Source organism: Aphis gossypii, chromosome 1 (assembly GCF_020184175.1).
Source record: "Aphis gossypii isolate Hap1 chromosome 1, ASM2018417v2, whole genome shotgun sequence".
NCBI lineage: Eukaryota > Metazoa > Arthropoda > Insecta > Hemiptera > Aphididae > Aphis > Aphis gossypii.
In genome coordinates, this window is record NC_065530.1 from 34122935 (window position 1) to 34146078 (window position 23144).

The 23144-nt window shown below is 31.2% G+C and overlaps 1 protein-coding gene and 1 long non-coding RNA gene across 2 annotated transcripts in view; one reads left to right on the top strand and one right to left on the bottom strand.

The window, feature by feature from the left end:
• The window catches only part of LOC114126718 (uncharacterized), a 35893-nt gene that overhangs the window by 3966 nt on the left and 8783 nt on the right, over nt 1-23144 (top strand). The window lies entirely within an intron of this gene.
• Nucleotides 4760-5786, bottom strand: LOC126551780 (uncharacterized). The gene is made up of 3 exons (XR_007605666.1): nt 5705-5786; nt 5351-5506; nt 4760-4956 (listed from the first exon to the last, which is right to left on the bottom strand). It is a non-coding gene; the product is annotated as an uncharacterized LOC126551780 (long non-coding RNA).

The following is a 23144-nucleotide window of genomic DNA, read 5'->3' on the forward strand; positions in this document are numbered from 1 at the left end:
ATTACCTGAATAAACACTTTCCGGTTCCCATCGCATCTATATATTATGAATTATGAGTGAATTAATAAACGAGTGGATCATACCAGTGGTTATAATGTTATAAATATTATTCGTATGAAATGATTATGGCCACTAATGCCAAACGGACACAGACTAATAAAGTATAAAAATTTCTAAAATATTCAAAATATACAATTTGCTAATATTATAATACCTTTTATTCTACCATACACATAGAACGTGAGTGCCGCTGTATTAGAGATTTAAGTATATTTTCAAATTTAGGACATTATTATTAGTAGATATATTTATATCATGGTTTTAATGCCATCATTCAATTTTGGATATTTTACACCACTGTATAATAATATTAATACATAATAATACATTATGTACATTGTACATATTATAGGTTCAGAATAGTTAACCAATTATTTGTGAGCTTTTCTATTGCAGACTTATAAAAAGCTTTTTTATTACAAGTGTTTCATGCATGTGTCGAGAACATTCATTGCGCATTATATTCAATTGAAAATATTTCAATAATTTTGATAAACCTTCCCTTGATAGATTCCACAACCACATATTAGCCACCATTGTTCATATTGTGATTTATAATAACAAAAATGTGTAACTTGACTCCATCGAAATCCCTTCTCATAATAATATAGGTATATAGGTATATATAGGTATATATAGGTATAGTGTATACGCGATATACAGGGGGATTCTCTTATCGTGAATCAGACAATATCCTAAAGAAATATGTTATTTTTAAATTTAAAAAACAAAAACTAACAATTATGGAAAGTGTAATATAGTATGTTTTTAAACCGTATAAAAAAATATTTGAACAACAATTCCTTGCATATTTCCTTGAAGTATTGTCTGTAGGTTTACGATATGAGAATCGTTCTGTACTCGAGTATAGTACTCGGAGAACCTGTCTTCATTGCATTCCTCGCCACCGTTCCAACACCCCGATGAACAGGTATACTAATACATAATAATAATATATATTATTATTGTTATACTACTATACTAGTACCATAAGTACCTTTATAATATGTATTTGTACCAATGCATCTCGGGACACGTTGGAAATGTTGATTTTAATCTCGTTGCCCCGACAACGACAGCTTATACTATAGTTATATCCCACTGTGTTATAGATATACGGATAAAATAATTTTATTTTAAGAAAAAATGAAAAATCCTAACATTGGTAAACATCATTTGGATTATTTTATGCTATCCCTGTATAGAAATATAAGAATATCACGTATACATTAATGTGATGTATCATCAATGCACGATGAATGCAGTAAAAATATTTTAATGCATTTAAGTCTCCGAAAATTTTATTGTTTGATTGTGCTTATAGGTCCTTTGTAACCGCTTTTAAAAATGATATTCCGCGATGACAGTGTATGGAATTAAATTTTATAGATTTTTTCCAATCATCCAAAATGCTTTTAGTTAGGTAGTTTTAAAATGACAACTCGACCACTGCAATGAAGTGATAGAAACACGAATAAACACGATAGTGATGTACTGATGTGATTGTAAATTAATAATTGCTTTATTCTGAAATATACACGCAATTTTTAATTTTATTATTAATACTTGATATAATTTTAGCAAATAGTAATTTCATTAGCTTAAAGTGTTTTGCAATGAATCCATTAATCTACCTATGTATAAGTATAACAATTGAAAATTAAAATGGAATATAAACTTATTAATCCGTCAGTCGAATAATTACAATAACGTATAACTTTAATAAAACCTCATCCATTATGATTCTATTTATTGTTATCGTAGTAAAGTACACTAACAACCATACTCTGTAAAATATGGTGATTTTTTCATATTTAGTATGATTAGTTTTGAGCGTATTTATATCTCGATCTGTCTCATAGGTTATTATTATTATTATTATTATATATTATTGATTAATAACAAGGCTTTTGGAAATATAATTTACTAAAACATTTAAAATTGCAATTAAGTATATTTTAATAAGAATAATGAACTTTTTAATTATATTTTGGTAAACCCGGAATATTGTTTGAAATTATGGCACTCCAACGACCTACACTATGGTCTATGACTAATAATATTGTTGTGGTACGAAACGGATCATCGATTTTGTACGTATAGGTTGGTAAAACAGTTTTGGTACCAATATAGGATATAAACACGCAATAGAAATATTCTAATTAAAATGTGTGGTGATCATACGATTAAACAACGTTAGATAAATATAGGTATATTTGTTTGTCACACAAATATGACTTATGACTTAAAACTTTATGATTATCTTTATACTATATGAAAATAATATTATTGTTTTATTGTGTTTTCCAAGTGGAATACCAAGTATTTGTAATTACAATAACTAAATATTTTGAAAAACCGTTCAAAATATACAAAATAAAATTAATAACGTATATAATTAATTATGTCTATATAATTTATTGAATTACCGTTTTCCAGTAAATCGTCGGACATTCTAAAATGATATTATTAGTTTTTAAAGCGAATTATATAATTATAATATAATATATTTATTGTAATCTTAAGCGTATGGTATATTTATTAGTGCAATTCTAGTTATTTGACATTGCAGTGTCGATCGTTTTACTCAAAATTTGTTATCTTCAATATTCTTCGTTTCCACAGTCCACACGCCTGCAATATTATGCACGAAAGATTAGTTGTTATTGTGATAATAAAACATTATTATCAGAAACACACACATTTCACAGAAACTGCATTTCTTGGTATGATATTATTATTATAATACATCCATTGTTACATCGACTTATTGAAATAAATATTTAATGACAATTTATTATAAGTCAGTAATAATGATTACGTAATGTCATAGGTATTTACTATGTGCTATATAATTAGTTATGAGCTTATGATCATTAATTTTTAATCTGCAAATAAATTGCAATGGTCCAATTGTAACATTTAACTACTTTTTTTTTGATAAATAAATTGATTGAAAATTAAAGTTGTTTTATAACAGTCATAAAAATGACATGGTATAGAGTTATAAATATGAGAAATAAAACGCCGCGCCACCCGTCAAATTAAGGAACTAGGAAATATTACATGATTCAAACACGATAGTAGTAGGGCTTATTACACGCACTTGCACCTTCCTATATAACGTAATAGTGTGTACGCGGAACATCTACACTTCACAAAATTGTATTTTGTCAAAAGAAACTCGGGTGATAAAGAGTGAAATGACGAAACCATATAACCATCGCAAGAGCGCTGTATAATAATATACAACACGGAAATACGTTTACAAAGAGCCTATACCAAACTACACGTCATACAAACTAAACGTGTCAAATAGAAAAAGTCTTAAATATCGTAAAGGTGTTTGCCGTGTCTACATACACCAGACAATGGAGATAGACAAATATTTCGTGAACAAATAATGTTTATCAAAACATCGACCTGGTGTAAATGGTATATTATTTGGTCGCTGTACACCGATCAGCTCAGTCTGTTATCGAATTAGACTACGAAATAAATATATTGTACAGTTCGATATTATATTAAAATTATTGTTGTGGCATCCGTCTGTGACCGGCCGGACAAAATCTACTACTCGTGGTGGGGTGCGTATTCCAGACTGGAAACCGCCCGAGTGACCATAATCGGGTAGCACCAAGCGGGAGACATCGGAACCTGTTTCTCAGAACGCCCGAAATAATGCGATATGATAGATCGTTCAAATCTTTCCATCCGTACGTGCGCGCCCTGCGCAATGAATATAATATATTATTATACATCGTGCTCAATCTATTCTGCATAATAATGTTATTAGATGCACAGCTGCGTGCCAGTATCGGAAAGTGTATAGTTTTTGTACTGTCATATATCTACGTAATAATGAAATGAATTTACCCACTATTAAACCATTAGAGATACCTTACTACGTAACAAAAGTTTTTGTAGTCTATTGAAGGTGTTTTTTTTTTTTGAGATATTTTAATTTTGATTATTTTTTAATTGTAATACTTTACTCACTTATAAATTATAATTAGCTTCAAAATTTAAATATTGAAAAAAAAAACATTAAATATTGTAACTTTCAAGTTTAATGATAGGTAAATTTACTCTAATATTTAAACAAACGAAGGTAAACGATAACTATTGAGTACATACATTTGCCGTGTTACACACACGTAGGATAGTAAGACAATAAGTGGCAACACATGTTGATAAGACACCGATATCTCTTCTTAACAATTAACGAGTAAAAGTAGGTGGTGAAGACGATGGAAAGGTATAGTGCTTAGATTGAATATTCAGAATTTAATTGGCATATCGTAAATTTTTGTTTCCGTAGTTTTATATTGACCAATAGTTTTTGGATTACATTATTTTATTTATTTAGCTTTAAATAAAAATGTATAGTAACTCGACATTACATATTACATACTAAATATTATAATTTTCAATTTTCATAAAAATGTATTGTATTAAAATATTAGATGACACTGTTCGCACCTATTGAATATAGTAGGCATATACATGACCGAAACTAAATTTTTATTTCTATTAATAATTATTTTTGAATATTGTAAAAATTTAATACAGATACCTATAAATAAGGCTTCCTAGCTGATGACATATTTTGCAATAAAAAAAATATTGCAGATATGGGTTTTTCATTTTTTTTTATTAAGATAAAAACGATACATTTGGTCTTAAATTAAGAGCAGGGAGAAATAGTTATGATTAGTTATGAATAATCGTAAGATTTTGTTACATTTTTAGTATCAACAGTATATTGGTTTTAAATGATTTCTGTTTGAATTATTTCGGTTTATTCGTGTGTATTAATACTGCGCAGTTAAGTTTCGTAATGGTTTCAAGCCCCTCCCCGCAACACGATCTTAATCTTGTTTTCTCGATTTGAGTCTAAAGGAAAATAAAATAATAGGTACATTAATATTATGTTCCAGCTCATTTCAGTTGCGTATGCAGTGCGACGATGACATGTAGTAAGTCATAACGGTTTTTAAGTATTTAAATCTGTTTGAAATACGAAAATTCAAAAATTCAAAAATCGTTTAACTCAAAAAACTGGTTAATCACATGGTGAATTTGTCAAACAATGTTCATTATTATTGAAATTATTGATAAAAAATGTAAATCTACATTCATAATTTATTGGTGATCGCAGTGATCACTATATCTAGTTCGCATGCTGCAAAATATATTATGTTATATTATATCACTCGCTAGCACGCCCTATAACGGGATTAGCAATATTATTATCATTTATCATCATATAATTGTGTTGTATATATACTTATGCTTGGCACAGCCGTGTCTAAATAGCAGCATTTGAGGGAAGTATTATTATTGGCATACGACTGCAATCTTGGAAATTTTTTTGTTCACGCCCTTTGTGATCGAGCGTTTCGATAACTTTCCAGCTTGATACGAGATTATAAACGACCTAGACCTGCATTATTCTTAAATGTTAATCTCTTTTTTATGCGATCATATTAATTAAATTTTTAAACTTTAAAGTGTTCGATTTGTATGGACACGGTATTGAATGCTTGTATAATGAAATCGAAAATTATTTTTTCTATATTATGAACGCTGATTACGACAACGCTGAAGTTTGCCGTGTTTTAGATATCTATTTAATAATTACCTATCAAAAAAGTAGACATAATATGGCGTAGACGGAAAATTGAAAAATGAATATGTCGCAAACATCAACTCAAGTCTCAAACTAATATAAATGTAAAACTGTCAGCTGTTGAAACTGACTGTTGTGTTTATGCTTTGATATTTTAAAGAATTGATAAAAAAAAAATACTAAAAATACTCTATAAAAATAATATATATTTATGTAACATCTACCTATATTGAGTATATTGTTTATACATATGTTGCACGCTGACAATAAAATATATTAGTGGCCATATAGTTATATTTTTTGCAAGCATCGATTAAAAAGAGATACGACAAAAACACTGCTGTGTTAAATAATTACAGTAACAAATACTTCAATATTATTATAATATAATTACCCACTTATATTTATGATTTATAATTTATGAACGTTGATAAAAGTACAAATCATCTACAACAACGCAACATTTAAAATAAAATATTATTACACAACAAATCGTTATAATATATTGGAACATGTCTTATAAATCACATGTTCATGTTGTTAAAAAATAAAAAAAATCTCACAAATATATTAACTTTTTTTTGTTTTTCTAAAATGAAATATATTATAAGCACATACTTCACAGCACATGATTAAATTAATTTTACAACAATATTTAACGATTCTGGTTACTTTTTGCGATCTTTCATAGTTTATTAAAAAAAAAAATTGTTACCACATTTTATAAATATTATATTCGTTTATAAAAAATGCTATGATCAAATCGAATGATATACCTATGTAAAAGGAATAATATATGTTTTGTATTAATAAGCACGTTGTCTTCACAACCACAAGATCTTTTATCATAAAAACTTAGGAATTAAATGTGTAATATTTAAATTAAATCTAAATGTGTGGAGTATTTTAAATTTTAAGTGCGTGTTTGTAGGTTTATTAGTGCATAAACACTACGATTGTTAAGTGTACACCCGCTCATACGTATATTAAACGGGATTTGTATTTTATGATATACTCTGTTTGAATAGTAAATATATATTTTAGTTTCAATTGTTGGTTATTTGTTTTGGCCGTCACACGTGGTGGCCGGTGGGTTCAATATTGTGGAACGATGTTTTACAAATGAAATTAAATGAACCTCAAAGCCGATCGTAATGGAAAAATCTAAAATTGTCATAAGGAAAATTATTTTTAATACGGTTTGTTAAATTGACAATAGGTATATAAAACTTAAACATTTCCCTCCGATTCCATTGTTACCGTATAATACATATTGTTTTGATATATTATAAATACAAAAGTTAAAAATGTCATTTGTATAATATGTTTATGTGTAAATGGTAAATCGTATACTATTTGTATAATGCGATAACTGATAATACGTTTTATGATTCGCTAGTCATTTTGAAAATACACACACACTTACTACTCTATATAAAAATAATGACGATTTAATTTATGCCAATTGTGGTATATTTAGTGTGATAAATGCATACACATTATATAGTATAGAGCTGAGTCGATTTAATAATTATTGCGGTCGTGTCTGCACGTAATAACATAATATAATGACGGCCGTTCAGCAGTCGTTGCGCCTAAACGTCACCACGAAACGTGCGTTTAAAATATTAACTATCCTCAACGATGTAACTGTGCTGTACTGGGTCGTTAGAAGATTTTTACGACCAGGTTCGTTCAGGAGTGTATACGAAACGGTTCCTGTATAATATGCGTGTTATAACTATTAAAATTATTTACACTGAGCAAAACGACTTTTCTTATTAGAAGCCGCGCTGCGCCGCCAACGACGTCGTCGAAAAGTGAGAGCTCTGGGGTCAAACCACTCGGTCGCCGGCGTATAATGTATAGTATGTTGTAGTGTGTGACAAGCCTTAACTTGAATTTATACTATTATAATATTGTGTGCACATTGGAGAATCGTTTCTCGTCGGTCGAGTGCGCAAAGTGCCCAGGGAAATAATAATAACGCACTAACTATATATAATGCCTATTCTCTCGTGTATACACACTATATGGGACATGGGTATTATGGGTATGTTGTATCAAATATACATACACAACACATATTATGTATTTGTTAGACGAAATCGGATGCGATTGTTGATAAAAATCAAACTGCTAGACTCCGATAAAACACAATGCGCCGCATAATACCGCGGATAATCACGCAGAAGACACGAATACCTCGAGCAAAAAGTATTCATCATCGTCAGCTTCATAGCTGGATTGCCGTGATCTAGCTCGACTTCCTTTGTACTACGCATATATATATATATTATATATAATAACCCCAGACTATACGTCTAGTCTATTGTATAGAAACCTGTGATGCTATCATAATTGATATAGGTATTTAATATGTGCGCGTAATCGTTTATCATGACGTATACGTATTATCATATTACAATATCACTATACGAACCGTATAGTTGTCCACGATACGACACTAAAATCAAATAAATCGTCGAAATTGAAATAAAAAAAATAAAAATCCTTTACCTAATGGATGGTACCTATATAGATTTTAAATTGCGAGTCGGCTAGATAGAGTCGTTCGTATGTGTGTCGTTGATCATACATTTTGCTATAATATACATAGATAATATAATATATTAATATGAAAATGTAATTGTCCACAATCATATTTGACGAGAGTAAACAGTAGTAAACTAGACCACCCGAATGTATTTTATTATGTCGGTCAGATTTCTGAATGTGTATAATACACTTTTTTAATTGTTCGTCTACAATATAATATGCGGGTTTAAAAGTTTTTATACTATAATATGATTCGCGTGATGCTACTTCCGCTCGAAAATAATAATTATTGCTGATTGTGTTATGTGGATCGGATTTCTTCAACTATATACGACCAAATATGTTGGCATGATATGGCGGACTAACGAGGAAGTGCGCAGTTTCGCAACAGTAGTGGCGAATAATTTGTTGCGGCGCCGTGAAAATGGGCTAATAGGCTAAGGCTTACATACTATTATTATTTCTGAATTTGTAGTTGCAGTCACACGCACGATTGCAGACGTATAATATTAATATTATACTGTGAAAAAGATCATCAGAGGTGAATTTCTAGGAAAACAGAATTCCGACGTTATTATTCTATATATGCGCGTTCGTCGTGTACTCCCGTATAGCTCCGTCTTCCTATTATTTTTCTTGAAGGCCATTCAATTTTATTTTCAAAATATAATATCATAACGATTATTAATTAGTCGTTCAGGTATATCCCCGTTCTTCTGTCCGTGTTCATGTTTGATATGACTATGACTTAACGAATTGTAGCGCCGCTCGCTTTGTCGACCTTCTACGCATCGTATTCAATTATGAAATATAAAATAATAACATATATTATAAAGTTCTTAATCCTTAGTATATAGGCTTTGCAGGCGTGATCGCTTATATTATAATAATAATGTTTTCTTGACCCGGCGATTATTATCATATAATAATATACGAGCATAAATATATTATATGAAACAAAATGTCCATGTACGATCTCGTTTTATGACTGCGATATTATACTGATTTTAGAAACAAATTTATTTCGTTCAAAATATAATAATATGTACGCACGTGTTCTATTATTAACATATTGGCAATTTACGTTATCGTTTTAATTATATCGTGCTTTAATACGTTTCAATTTTTTAATCACATATATAATTATAACAATAGATAAAGCTAAAGCAGAAATCGTGTAGTCTGCGCCTCTATGTTATAATACGTATAATCTGATGGAAAAATCCAAAATGTAGAAGAAAGATGAAGAGAACGCGCGTTCATTTTACTCTATAACACCAACCCCGTTAACGCCAAATCGTGTGATAACATAATATGTATATACTCTACAGGGACACTGCAAGTTGAGTCTAAGCCACAGCTATATTGTTATATATACATACCTGTTCGTGTAAAATAATGATAAATATGGTATACCTATTAAATAAAATATAATATAGTTATACTCGCCTATCGTAAATTCCACGCAAATTGCAATAGAAAACGATAAGTAAAAAAAAAATTTTTTTTACAAAAAAACGAGGTAGGTATTTATTACTAATGATTACGTGTTCCCGTCGTCGGTTTTATATATTTATATTATTATACTCACACGCGCGTCGTACGCAGAGATACTCGCACATAGATAACACGTGTTTACCGCACTACCTCTCACGACGACAAACCTCTTTTGTTCGTCGCACGATTTTTTTTTTCGGCATTCCGTTTCACACGCATATACAAACACATAGTCCTAATATTACTTTTCTCTTGCGTATGTGTTACACTTGTACGCGTTTCTTTACGCCCACACTCCGACACTAACGAAAATGCGACCGGAAAAGGCGGCGAGTTTCCGTGCTATTGTGGGAACGATTTCCCGACAGAGTGGTTGGTGCCGACTGCAAGCGGTATTATGTAGTATGTAGTATGTACCCTACAATAGTCTGTATACGTGTTACCATTAGCCACATCTGTCGCCGAACTAAACAAGTGTCCTGCAGAATAACTGTAGCCTTGAAAGTGGTTTTGGGTCCTCATCGGAGTATATTTAGTATTATACACTATATTGTTGGTAGGTATATAACATAGCTATCGGCCGTCGTTGCGACGTCTTTTTAAAGTATTATAAGAGGTCCCAGGTCCCTATATACCAATAGTCCCATAATATTTATGACACGCACATTGCATAATACATAACTATAGGCATAAGTACCCGGGGTACCTAAATAACACTTAAAATTAAATGAATATTATAAATATTATATTAGGGGTGGCCAACGTGATTGTGTTCGTGAGCCAATGGACGAATACAATATTATGCCAAGAGCCAAAATGTTTATTATAAAAACATTTTATACATTTTTTTGATAAATTTTTACCAAAATTAAATTAAATTCATAACAATAATACAAGTAAATTTTGATTTTATAAATAAGACACGAGCCGCAAGTTGGCCACCCTGTATATCATGAGTTATGACCAATATTATTGGGGTATAGGCGTACTATATACATGGTATGTCAAATGTTACCAATCTATGGAATATAAAAAATTAAATACATTCTATAACGTAAGCTAAATACAGATAATATGAAATTTATTATTTTAAAAAATTTGTTGATTGTATCTATTATACAACATATTAATACACGCATGATCGCGATTTACTATAGGTACACACCTATACGAGTATTATCCGTCATCATTTTCTTCAATAATTAATTTATTCAAATACTAATGAATTTTTAAATATATTTAAAGACCATACTTTCAAATTATTGAGATTTCATGAACTATCTACTTGAATTCTGTTTTCAAAAGATATGAACTTCTACTTTTCAAATAAGAGTTCCCATTATTTTCTACTGCAATAATTTATTTCACACGTTATTTTTCTAAAAATTTTGAAATAAGCATCAAATTCAAAATTTAAAGTAGGTATATACCTAGTAGTTTCTAAGTTATTAATATGTTTATAAAATAGATGAAATGTCCAGTACTTTATTATACTTGGACCATTTATTACAACTTATATATGTTGATAAATTAATATTAATTACTAACTGTACATGTATATAAATATATATTAATGGTATACTATACATAGTATCACTTCTCATATTATATAGGTATCCTCTACAATTTCAAAAATGATTAACTGAACCTTCAAAATTCCCTATATTTTAATACGTATTAAATTTCACTATATTAATGTAACATATTATAATATGGAACTCTTGTCGAATAACAACAAAATATAATAAATACCTACTACAGACGATATAGCAACGCTCTGGAACGACGGTCTATATTGAAAAAAAACAACCGGAGAGATCTCGCGCTCATAATATGGTTGTTATGGAGCCTACACAACGCCTGTGTGTGGGCTACTGTTGCTGTATAATGTAATAATAATATAATATTATGTGCGTTTAGTAATTGATGTATATTATTATTATAATGGACGGAGGATATCTGAACCGCGCGTGTAGGTGCCCGCCCGAATTTTCTACATCCCGCACACCGCCGAGACACGCAATATGCGACGTCGCCGTACACCGATATCTCGATATTATTGTTATTATATTATGCCGAGTAGTCGAACGAATAATATTATTATGGTGCCACACAGCGCTCCGGCAAAATAGTATTCTCCCTCTGGCGATATCGCTGCCGAATAAAACGAGGAAGCCGGGTAAAAATAAATACAATAAAATAATAAAATATACGACGTAGGTATACTCGTATAGGTATATTCTCGTACAATAATTGGAGCTGCGGGCTACAGCGGTATAACGTCGAGAAACGATCGAGAGAGAATATAAAAAAATGCGCACACACATACTTATTGTATTCGAAATGTGTGTGTAGGTATAATACGATGTGTAAGGCGTGAGTTGTGCAAGAACGGACGAACATTATTTTCATGTTGTTTTTCCTGCTACGCGCGCGCGTATGTGTGTGAGTGATTTCCGCGTATTAATTTTTACATAAAACCGCGTGAGATTTCCTGTTGCAATGGTGTTCTTCTGGTGCACAACATTATTATGTTATAATATTTAAGCATATTTTGTTATAACGCTTTCGTGTGAATATTCAACTGTATAGTTTTTTATACACTCGGAAACGGCGAAACTTATTCGAAGCGGTTAGGTATGTTATAATATATTCAACAACGTTTTCACTTTGCCTGCTTTTCGCCTTTTCCGCCATTGTGTATTTGTAATCTTACAATTATAAATAAACTATACATTTTTCTTTGAAAATTCAAGACGCTATGTGGACATCAGGTACCGATCGCTCTGCAGCGCTACAGATATTGCGATACCTGTACATAACAGCTGTAGAGGCGCACACAATAATATTCAATCTCGCATGCACTAAATCAAAACGATAAATAATTGTTGGTATTATCGTTGATAATCGTAATGGTTGTCTTTATTATGTTCTTTGGCTAATTATTGTACGACGACGGTTTACGCGCGTACATTATACACACAAATGTCTGTGCACAATGTTTTTGATTATGATTGTAATGGCTACCTATATACTATAGTAGTATTATATGTGTACAGTATACCTATGCATAAACAATAAACGTATGTTCATCGTTCATGTAACGCGCAATTATACGATAAGTGATGAAGATGATTTGACAAAAAGGAAGCTTATGCAATATGCGCGTACAGACATAATACCAAACAAAGCGGGTAATATTTTAAAGTATTTATTTTTGTGCAGTAAAAATTAAAATTTGTTTGAAAATATAATTTAATCTCGTGATTATAATTTACAACATTAAAACCGTAAACTGTATAATGATTATTCAAAATATTATACAATTCGATTATATTATGCAAATAAAAATAATAACAACAAATATTTAATAATATTATACCATTTATAATATATTTGCAATTTATATTCGACGTTTTTAAACTGAGAGTATGCAATTAACGTTATCGTGAATGATCTATAGCAAAAACAGCGACATAATAACTCTTCAAGTATCCTCGATTATGAATGGCGTACATATTTAAATAAGCTTTCGTGGGAACGTTCATAATTAAAATTCGAGGTTCGATAAAAAAAAACCACTACACTCAAATTAGGATGTAATAATAGAATCAAATAATATTTCATAGCTGATACATTCGACGTACAGATACATTTTTTACGTAACTTTTATAAACGATTGAAATTCAGGACGACCTCATGACAAACTTGTTCAAATAAAATGCATGTCAAGGATTTATAGTTGTTGACAGCAATACCAAATAAATAATAGGTAAATAATAATATTATACATAGTTAAAAAATGAATAATAATAATAAATGATACCCGAATGATGAGTCCTGTTTTGAAGTGGTGTTACTGCGGACACTCCCTCCATACAAGCGTCAAACATAACTATGAATACTATACTCTTTAACACAACTTTTACTTATTGTATGTTATACGTAGTAAACAGTTAATAAACATGACCTTTTATTATAAAAACTTCATTGAATTAAAAAAATACTAGCTATAAAATGTGTATGTAAGACCCTTATAGATTCTAAAATATGTATAGGTACTATAACAACCCCTGACCATTTTTTTATTTTAGACTTTCTTCCGTTTATCGTATAGAAATATACACCATTAATCGATAATGTAATCTTGTAGGTTTTAAAAATTTATTGAAGTTATAGGTATGTATAGGTTTTTTTTTTTTAAACATACATTTAAAATCCACAATTATTTAGTTGCGGTTAATGCGATGAGAATGTACGACGGGAAAGCAAATAATCGACAATTTATCGACAGCTGAACGTGTGTGAGTTTACCGGAAATCGGAAAATTAGAAAACAAATCAACACACGCTTTATCCTTATTTATATAATATTATATTTGTCGATAGTCTATACAATGATACATAGTTGTTGTTCATATACACACGGTTCGTACGACGAGATGAATCACTGCAGTTTCATCGAAATCGTATGTGTGCTAAAAAAAAAAAAATTACGTGCCGGTTTCTCGTCTGCAATATTATTTTTATACACTTAAGCTACACCGGCAACCGCGCTCGTCATCGGAAGACTTTTTTGTTTTCTGTTTCTTTTTTTTTTGCGGTCACGTGAAAGTCGATAAAACGGCTTATAATAATAACATCATTGTAAGACGTCATAATAATAATTGTTCCGTACGCCATCTTCGGCTACCCCGTCAATCGCGGGTATACAACTATCAAGTTATGGGTGTCTACATCCGCCGTTTGCGACATCACTCGTCGTTAAAAATTGCGCCTAACCTATAAACTTTGACACTGTGTGTGTTAAGACACCTAGAAAAATGTATATGTTTATATTCTACCGAATCCAACCGTTTTGCAGTGCTCGACTTATCGGCGCCAACTATACACACGCAAGAGCTCGGCGTGTGCATGCGATAGTAAGTAATTAATAATAATGTGCGCAAAATGTACGTCATCGTCGTCGTCAATTGGACCTCCGAAGTCCGAGCAGAAAACGTTTTTAACTAGCAAATGAAATGGACGACGTCGTCGCGTGTGACAATTGACGTACCGCGGGAAAGACAGACATCTTCCACTTTTCGCTACTCAGCGAATAATGATCATAATAAAAAAAAACCCGCGATGTACGTTTCGTCCGAATACAAAATACCTAATAACAATAATATTATGGAATTTTTACTCGCTTGCTCCGCATATACACGCTGCAATACAATAGAGAATAACAATAAAACGATCGCGTCCGCCGGCCAATAAATACCTTATTATTATAATATACAACTGTTGTAGGAATCATGATGATATCGTGTATAATATTACGTACATTTTTATGATAAGAAAAAAAAAACTACAATAAAAAGCGTTCGGACGGGTCGTCATCGTCAGTCGGTCGGTCTTCGTTCGATGTGGTTTTACCGGTGCGTAATATTGTTGTACCTATATAATAATTTTATACGATATTGGATATGAGACTGGAGAGGAAAAAAATTTCCGTGTTTTCCGGAGCGGCCGCACGCGTAACGACTAACGGGTCGCAGAGACGTTTTTCCAACGGTTATTCTCGTCGTTTACGTTTCGCACACTGAGTAATGACTAATGAGTACGGCGATATTATTGTGATAAATCTGTGCGTAGACTGTCCACACGCCCCGCCCGTTCTGAAGATTTATAATAATTATAATATAATGTATCATTATTATATTTTGTATTACTATATTTACTAACCAAAAAATACGGTCGAAAATTCAGACCATTGTTTGCCGATTTATTTGACAATTGTTGACACGACTCAACTACGGCAGACGATGGCAATTCAGTGATAGCACTATCTGTAGTATATCATGTCTTTTTGGGAGAAATGAGGACAAAACGTACTCTTAATTCTTATACAAGATTTCCAAAATATATATTATAACAATTATTCGTGTGAGAAAATAACATTTTTAATAAAAAACACGAATAAAACAATTGGAATCAATAATATTGTACGACTCGAGAGTTTGAAAATACCGGCATAAATACCAATTATAGTATTATTATTTATTACTGTTGCCGTAAAAAAACCATTAAATTGAAAATAACAACTAACTTAAATGACTTATGATCACCAAACACAAGTAGTAACAAGTAATGATTGATAATTATAAAGCTAAAAATACTTAATATATTTTAAATTTAAAATAATTGTTTTTGTAAATAATATACTGATGGCCCAAACAATCATCACGATATTTATATTACATTGCTAACTACTAAATTAACAACTGCTAGCCTATAGTAATTAATAAACAATATTTTTAAGTGGTTTCAGAAATAGGTACTAAATATTTGGATGTATATAAAAATTAATTATCTATTAATTATTTTTAAAATTAAAAGTTATAAATATTTTTAATACTTTTAAAAATGTTAGAAAATAAATTTTATAACCAACTTAAAAATTTAATGGGTATAATATTATTACGAGGAGTTAATTTAATTTTTAGGTAAAATAATGATTGAAATCGATATTGTTTTTACTTTCTATAACATCTTTTAAATTCAATCGTTTAATTATAATATTCCATATGGCATAAAATAATTATGAGTTAAATTAGGTACTAAATACCTAGGTACTAAATACCTAGGCACCAAATATTGTATCTATTCACAAATATTAATCGTGTAAAATTAGTATTTATTTAAACAATAATACTATTTTACATTGTAATTTTTTTCAAATAAAAAATTAATTGTAAAGTATTCCGTACTTATCTTTTTAGCAAGACTAGTGCATTGCTGTTTTAAATAATTATTGTTTATGAAAGATTTTTGTACACATTATAATATTTAAGAATATATGTTAAGAACTTAGAAAAACAATTTCGTTTTAAGTAAAAATCAAATCAAAGGTTCTTTAAGTAAATTTCAATTTAATATTACAAAAAATTAAATATTCAACTATTGAAGAGTTTGAAAATAAAATGACACTTTATTTTTAACAGCATAATAATATTATGATGAGTAAAACCCTAATAATCTGTGGTTGTCCTTGGCTCTTGTCATTAATAAATAATTTTTATTATAATAAAATACAATTAAATAAATAATTACATTAATGACTAATTTACCAATTAAAACAAAAATAGCTTCTGTTTTACTGGAAATCGATTCGATCGTTTAATAAATAATAAATATTATCTAGTTAAGGTTGTCAAAGTGATGGACGTTTCAATCGTCTTTCGGCATTTTTCAAGGTAAAGCACAACAATAAGCAAATATAATGAACCATTACATTTTAGACGTTTCCTATATTTTAATAATTTATATATATACATAGGTACCTACCTACCTATAATTGGCGTACCTGGTAAAAAATCGATTTTCATAAAACAAATATCGTTAATGTACATTACTAGCTATAATGCGTATTGGATATTGATGGTGTCATCGTGACGCGTTTATGTTTTAGCGAGTCTATACTGTACTCTATATCTGTGTATACTAATGATTTTAAAAAGCGTTGCGAATCGTTATAAATATCTATGATGTGCAGAGTTTGGGTGTGAATCATCTAATCGACGGTGATCAACAGTTCTAAATAATGTATTTGACCATTTAAGTATAACGAAGACGACGAACGTGGTCTATTTAATTATTCGCGTAACGATAACAAGTTATTTTACAAAAGGTTGTCGTAAATAAGATACATCACAAATAAAAACTCTTTTTACTCATCGGTAGATTTGAAGCTGTCCGAATTCCGTCTTCACCCAAGTCCATATGCCTGTCAAATGAAAATCTTTTCGGCTATTATTGTACGTGCTAAAAACGTCCAGATCGTTGAATTCATCTCAAAATAATAATAAATAAATAAACAAAAATGTAACTCGAAATTGCAGAATTTCGCTGTGAAATTTAAATAATGTCGGTACGTCAATCTCTTTAACATTATTATCTCGGAAAACACAAGTCTTTCGACTTTCGAGTACGTGCCGCAAGGATTTCGCATCACCGGATGGGTCTCAAGCGGATCACAGTAAACAGTGATAACGATTCGTCATTTTTATCGGAAAAAAATTTAAATAAAATACTACGCAGCGGCAGTTGTACGTCGTACACAGTGCCATCGCTATATTACAAGTTACCCATTAATTACAGAAGCACAATAATATAGACACGAGTCGTTTCCGCCGTACACAGCAACCGTGTCGAAATTCCACAGAATTATAGGTGCCCTGCCCTTTTCATAAGTATTATATACTATTATTATGTACACCACGCGCGCCCGCGACCGGTTTGAACATTTCGGGTGGCTGCAAAAGAGACAATGCGTACAGAGTCGGTACCTATAAAGTATACACACTAAGTCACTAATACCTTCATAATATTATTATAATATTATATACGTAGTGGTGCTGCACACGTCGAAAAATAAACCAGAAAAATAATAATAATGGAAAAGGTGATGATGACCTCATACCTTATTATATATGTGTATATACATCTTTACACACGTATATAATATTATATATACGTAAGTATATGGGCAGACGTATAGATATCCATAACTATTTATACATACATAAGTAGCAGACACCCGCGTGTCCTGGAGGGGCGAGCATTCTTGATTATAAAACAACCATCCGACGACGGGGTTCACCGAACTCATCAATTTCTTTCTTTTCTATCACGTGATTATTATTATTACTATGTGTTTTAACTTCTTTTAGTTAGGTACCGCCACTGCCACCGAACAATATTATTATTGTTCGACGATAATTATTATTGTATCTGTGTATACAATAAATATAATATGATATTATATTATATTATGTCGGTATAAAAATTCGGTGGTGTTGCTACTTATTATTGCTGCTGCTGCTGCTGCATTGTCTATCCTCCACCGTGCGCCGAGCTCACGTATCGTAAAATAAGTAAATCATTACTCGTAATATAATTAGTTACGCTTCCCTCTATACCTACCTGTAGGTCGACCTACAAATTACAATACTATTATAGTATAGTATACACCTGTTATACATTAAGCTCGTACCCTAAGTAATAATAAGCTCTATACTTCAACAGTAGATGTAGATAAATACATTTTAAGGGTTGTTCATAAGACAAAGTCCCAAATTTTGTGTTAGATATTGCTTCTTTACTTATACGTATTATAACTGGGTAATCGTATTCTAAAATAAAGCTGCAATTGCAACAAATGGACGATTTTGAACTCTTGTCAATTCGGGGTGGTATAAGACCGACGAACGATCGGCGCGTGTTTCCGCCGACGGGTTCGTAAAATATACTTTACATAATTATTTTATAATAATGACGTGTTCCACGCAGTATGTCACATAGATAGGTATTATTGCGGTAATTGAACCGACCGTAATTCACGGCTACCGCACCTTTTCCCGTAAGTCATTGTCGCGGAATCTTCATAATGTATAAGCATTTCCACGCCGAGGCACCGACAGTTTTCGTTCTCATCATTTACCAGTCAATAACCGCAGACGATTTTTAATTATTCACAACCCGGCGGTCCATTAGTCGGCCATAAATAAAGAGAAAAAGAATCTCAAATAAATCGTCTCGTCACTCAAGTCGCAAACGACTATAGTAAACGAAGTCCATTTTGGAATAAACACGTGGTTTTGTAATTTACACCGAAACAATAAAACAAACTCCGGCTTAACTCAATACTAATATCAAAAATATTGTAAGTATAGGTACTTATAGTCATACACTTTGTGTCGAAAAAAAAATCTGATCATATAACATTACGCGCCCACACTTATTAGTGTATATTAACTACAGCTCTTATAGTAATGTATACAATTTCTCGTACCCACAATAATTACGAATAATGATTCTATGCGCAAAAAATGTATCCGTACTCATTCGTACACACAAAATGTCTATTATTATTATCTGCAGGAGAACAATTGTTTTTCTCACGGATTATAATTTTAGGCGCAACATTTACGACGTTATCGCTATTTTATATTTTTTATACGCTGCAACGAAACAATATTATACCGCGACTGTCTTCCTCTGCCCTTGGGCCGTTTAATGTCCTATAATAGATTCATAATAATAATTGAATACCATTATTATTAATGATGCAAATAACAAAAATTCGGTGGAACATATTGCTCAATAATAATGTAAGTATACTGGAAGAGTTGTTTTGGTTCAAATACTACCTTGAAAAACATTTTATTCGACTACTGCAGTTGCAGGCGCTTATGAGAAAAAACTTTCCAATAATTTGTATATGCGTATAGTATCCATGTGTACGATAAGACAAAAAAAACTAAATCAATTTTGCACACCAATTTTTAATCCGTCGTTTTTTACCTTGTACATTGTTTAAAACACCTTTTCGAGGTATATAGGTATGTATAGAATAATATAATGTTCATCGTCCGGTCTTGGGCTTTTAGTTAAATTGATTTAAACTTCGCTTCCTCCGCAATCCAGTGGACACGACAAGAGCCAAAAATCGGTTTTCGAAAGAAAAAACACATCCCGACCTTGGTCCATGAACTCCGCGAAAACCTGTTTCGACTGTTTTTTATTTCTAACGTATTACGTGGGATACGTTTCGAACCAGTCGTCTGCCCGGCGGTTGTCGGCCGATACATTTTTAAAGCCTTACAACCTACCTATCTACCTACCTACCTACCTAACCATACTTAGTTGGCATGCGTGTTTTACGAATGTTTTAGCTGAGAGCTAAATATCTAATACAAAATAACTTTGGGTTCAGTGGACGACGATCGCGTCCTCTAGCTCTCTATTTTTTCTGATTTATTCTGCTATACCAGGTTTTTGATAAGTAATAAATATTATACACCGAGAATTATCTTACCTAAGGGCTAACTTGTATAACTCGTGAATCGAAGTGTTGATCTTGTCAATTAGAAATCATTTTCCCGAAAAGATAATAAAAATGATTTCTAAAAGTACAACCATCACTCGGAATCCAGTGTCAGGTGGATAATACAACAACGCATGGATGTCGTATATAATACGATTTATTAGCTGAACATCGCAATTCAAGAGCATAATATACAATGATACACAGATATGAGATGATAATAAATAAATAAAATAATAAAATATACAATTTTTTCGTTGAAATAAGACACCCATTTGACACATAAGAAGTGACAAAATTTTTTTAATATTTTGAATATACGAATAAATTTAGAAGTCCGGTAATGCATTTAAATAAAACCAGGGAAAAAGAATTATAAACGTTAATTAGAAATTGATCGTATGAAATTATTGTTCTTGTCAACTTGAGCAAACGCTATGAATAGTTAATAATTTTTTGTAATTTACAGCGCATATAAACACATAATTACTCGTAAAAATACATAATTAAAAATATAATATACCAAGTACTGAGTACAGACTAAGTTATTTTAAGTTGTTTTGATAGTTATTTTTAATCTACAATTTACAATTAGCATTGTTATCAAAAACCATTATAATAATAATTTATTAACCGAGAAACGATTTCATTTTAGTTTTCTGGAAATTGGAATACATAATACATGATAAATAGATAATAGTTAAAGTTTATTGACATTTCATCAAATGAATATGAAAACGATTAATATTATAATCTCACTTTTATAGTTTAATGTGTAACTTTCTAACGTCATTAAAAATATTAATTTACAGAGTTTCCCTATATGACAGGCAACTATTTTATACTTTTTATCAATATTGTACCTTTAATGCTTTACAAATATAAATATAAATGAATTTCGAATAGTAAACTTTATTTACTACATTTTCGTACAGAAAAAAGACATAGCTACTTGACATAATATATATATTTTGTACATTGTGCTTGCACACGGCACGCCACCCACCACCCACGTAATACACGTTAATCCGTATTAATACATATATATATATATTATATAATAGGTATATGTCACAATTGTATTTTAATACTTATACATGGGTTCTCGTTATTGTCCTTTAAAATGTTTAACCGAAAACTCTTACTTATACCAACGCCTTTCGAACATCGAATTTTAACCTACAACACGTCTTATGTTTAATAAATATTTCTGACGCCACCGTTGAAAGAGATTATATAGGAACTGCGCAGTTGTGCGTTCACAACATTTCTGATACACGTTATCGGGTTTCATGTCTCTGGGAACGCGACAAATAATAATACGTCGTTAAAAACCTTATTTCACCAGCAATGGCAATAAGTACCTATTATATTTTATAAATTACAGTTTAGACGTGTGTATACCGCGATATAAAAGACCGAAGAAACGAATGAAATGTAATAAAATGAAAAATCCGTCGCCAACGGACAGACGATCGGTGCAGGTTGTATGTACTTCTTACTCGGTTTTCAGTATACAATAAAATATATCGTGTTATTATATATATATATATTATATTAATATTATGACCGACCGTGCACCTGACAATGGGAGATTTTTCTTTCGTTTCTTTTATATACTTATTTCCACTGCCGCCGTCGCCGTCTTGTCCGAGTGACACACATCATGCGACATAATGTTATGTAGGTAGAATTGGTGGGTACTATCCAACAAACGACGTGTTATATGTGGTAGGTGCTCACTCGCTATACGTACAGCAATATACGCTCGCAGACAATATTATATTATCGTCTCCCATTGGTCACGTACGTGCGGTTTTTTTTTTCGCGTATACTTTCCACGGCTCGCCGAGTTTTTTTTCGCTGCACGGTCAATTATTACATATAATAATGTAGGTAGTTAATATCGCATTATAGTGCCTATAAATAGGTACAACACCGCGCATTGTTATCATACCGCATGTATCTGTTGGGAGCCGCGTTGATAGCGTATATATATGCGTATAATATATACGGTCCGCGCTGGACGACGATTTTCGCGTACCGAATTGAAAATGCATCTCTCGTCGTCGTCCAAATCGATCGTTCCGCTAAACGGGATCGACTGCAACGTATGGGTACAATGCAGTGTAAAATAATATAATATTATACGTATTTATATATACACACACACGCGCGCACGCACACGTACATACGACAATCATAAAATAATAGTAAAATAATATCGGTCACAGATTCTCGGAACGTTATACATATTTATCGTCGCTGTAAACGTTTATTTATTTATTTTTTTTTTTTATATAATATGCTTTATTTACAATACAATAATAATATATTATATTATACGCAGCAGTTTTATTGTCTCAACGCGCGTTCGTCCGTCGTCAGGAAAAGAAAATTCGACGAATTTTTTTTTATTATCATTTTAGGACGTTGAGAGAATAATAAAAATAATAAAAACGGTAAACGCGCCCGCGGTGGCTGTTGAAGTGCGCATACGCATTACGCATATACGAATAACTGCAAT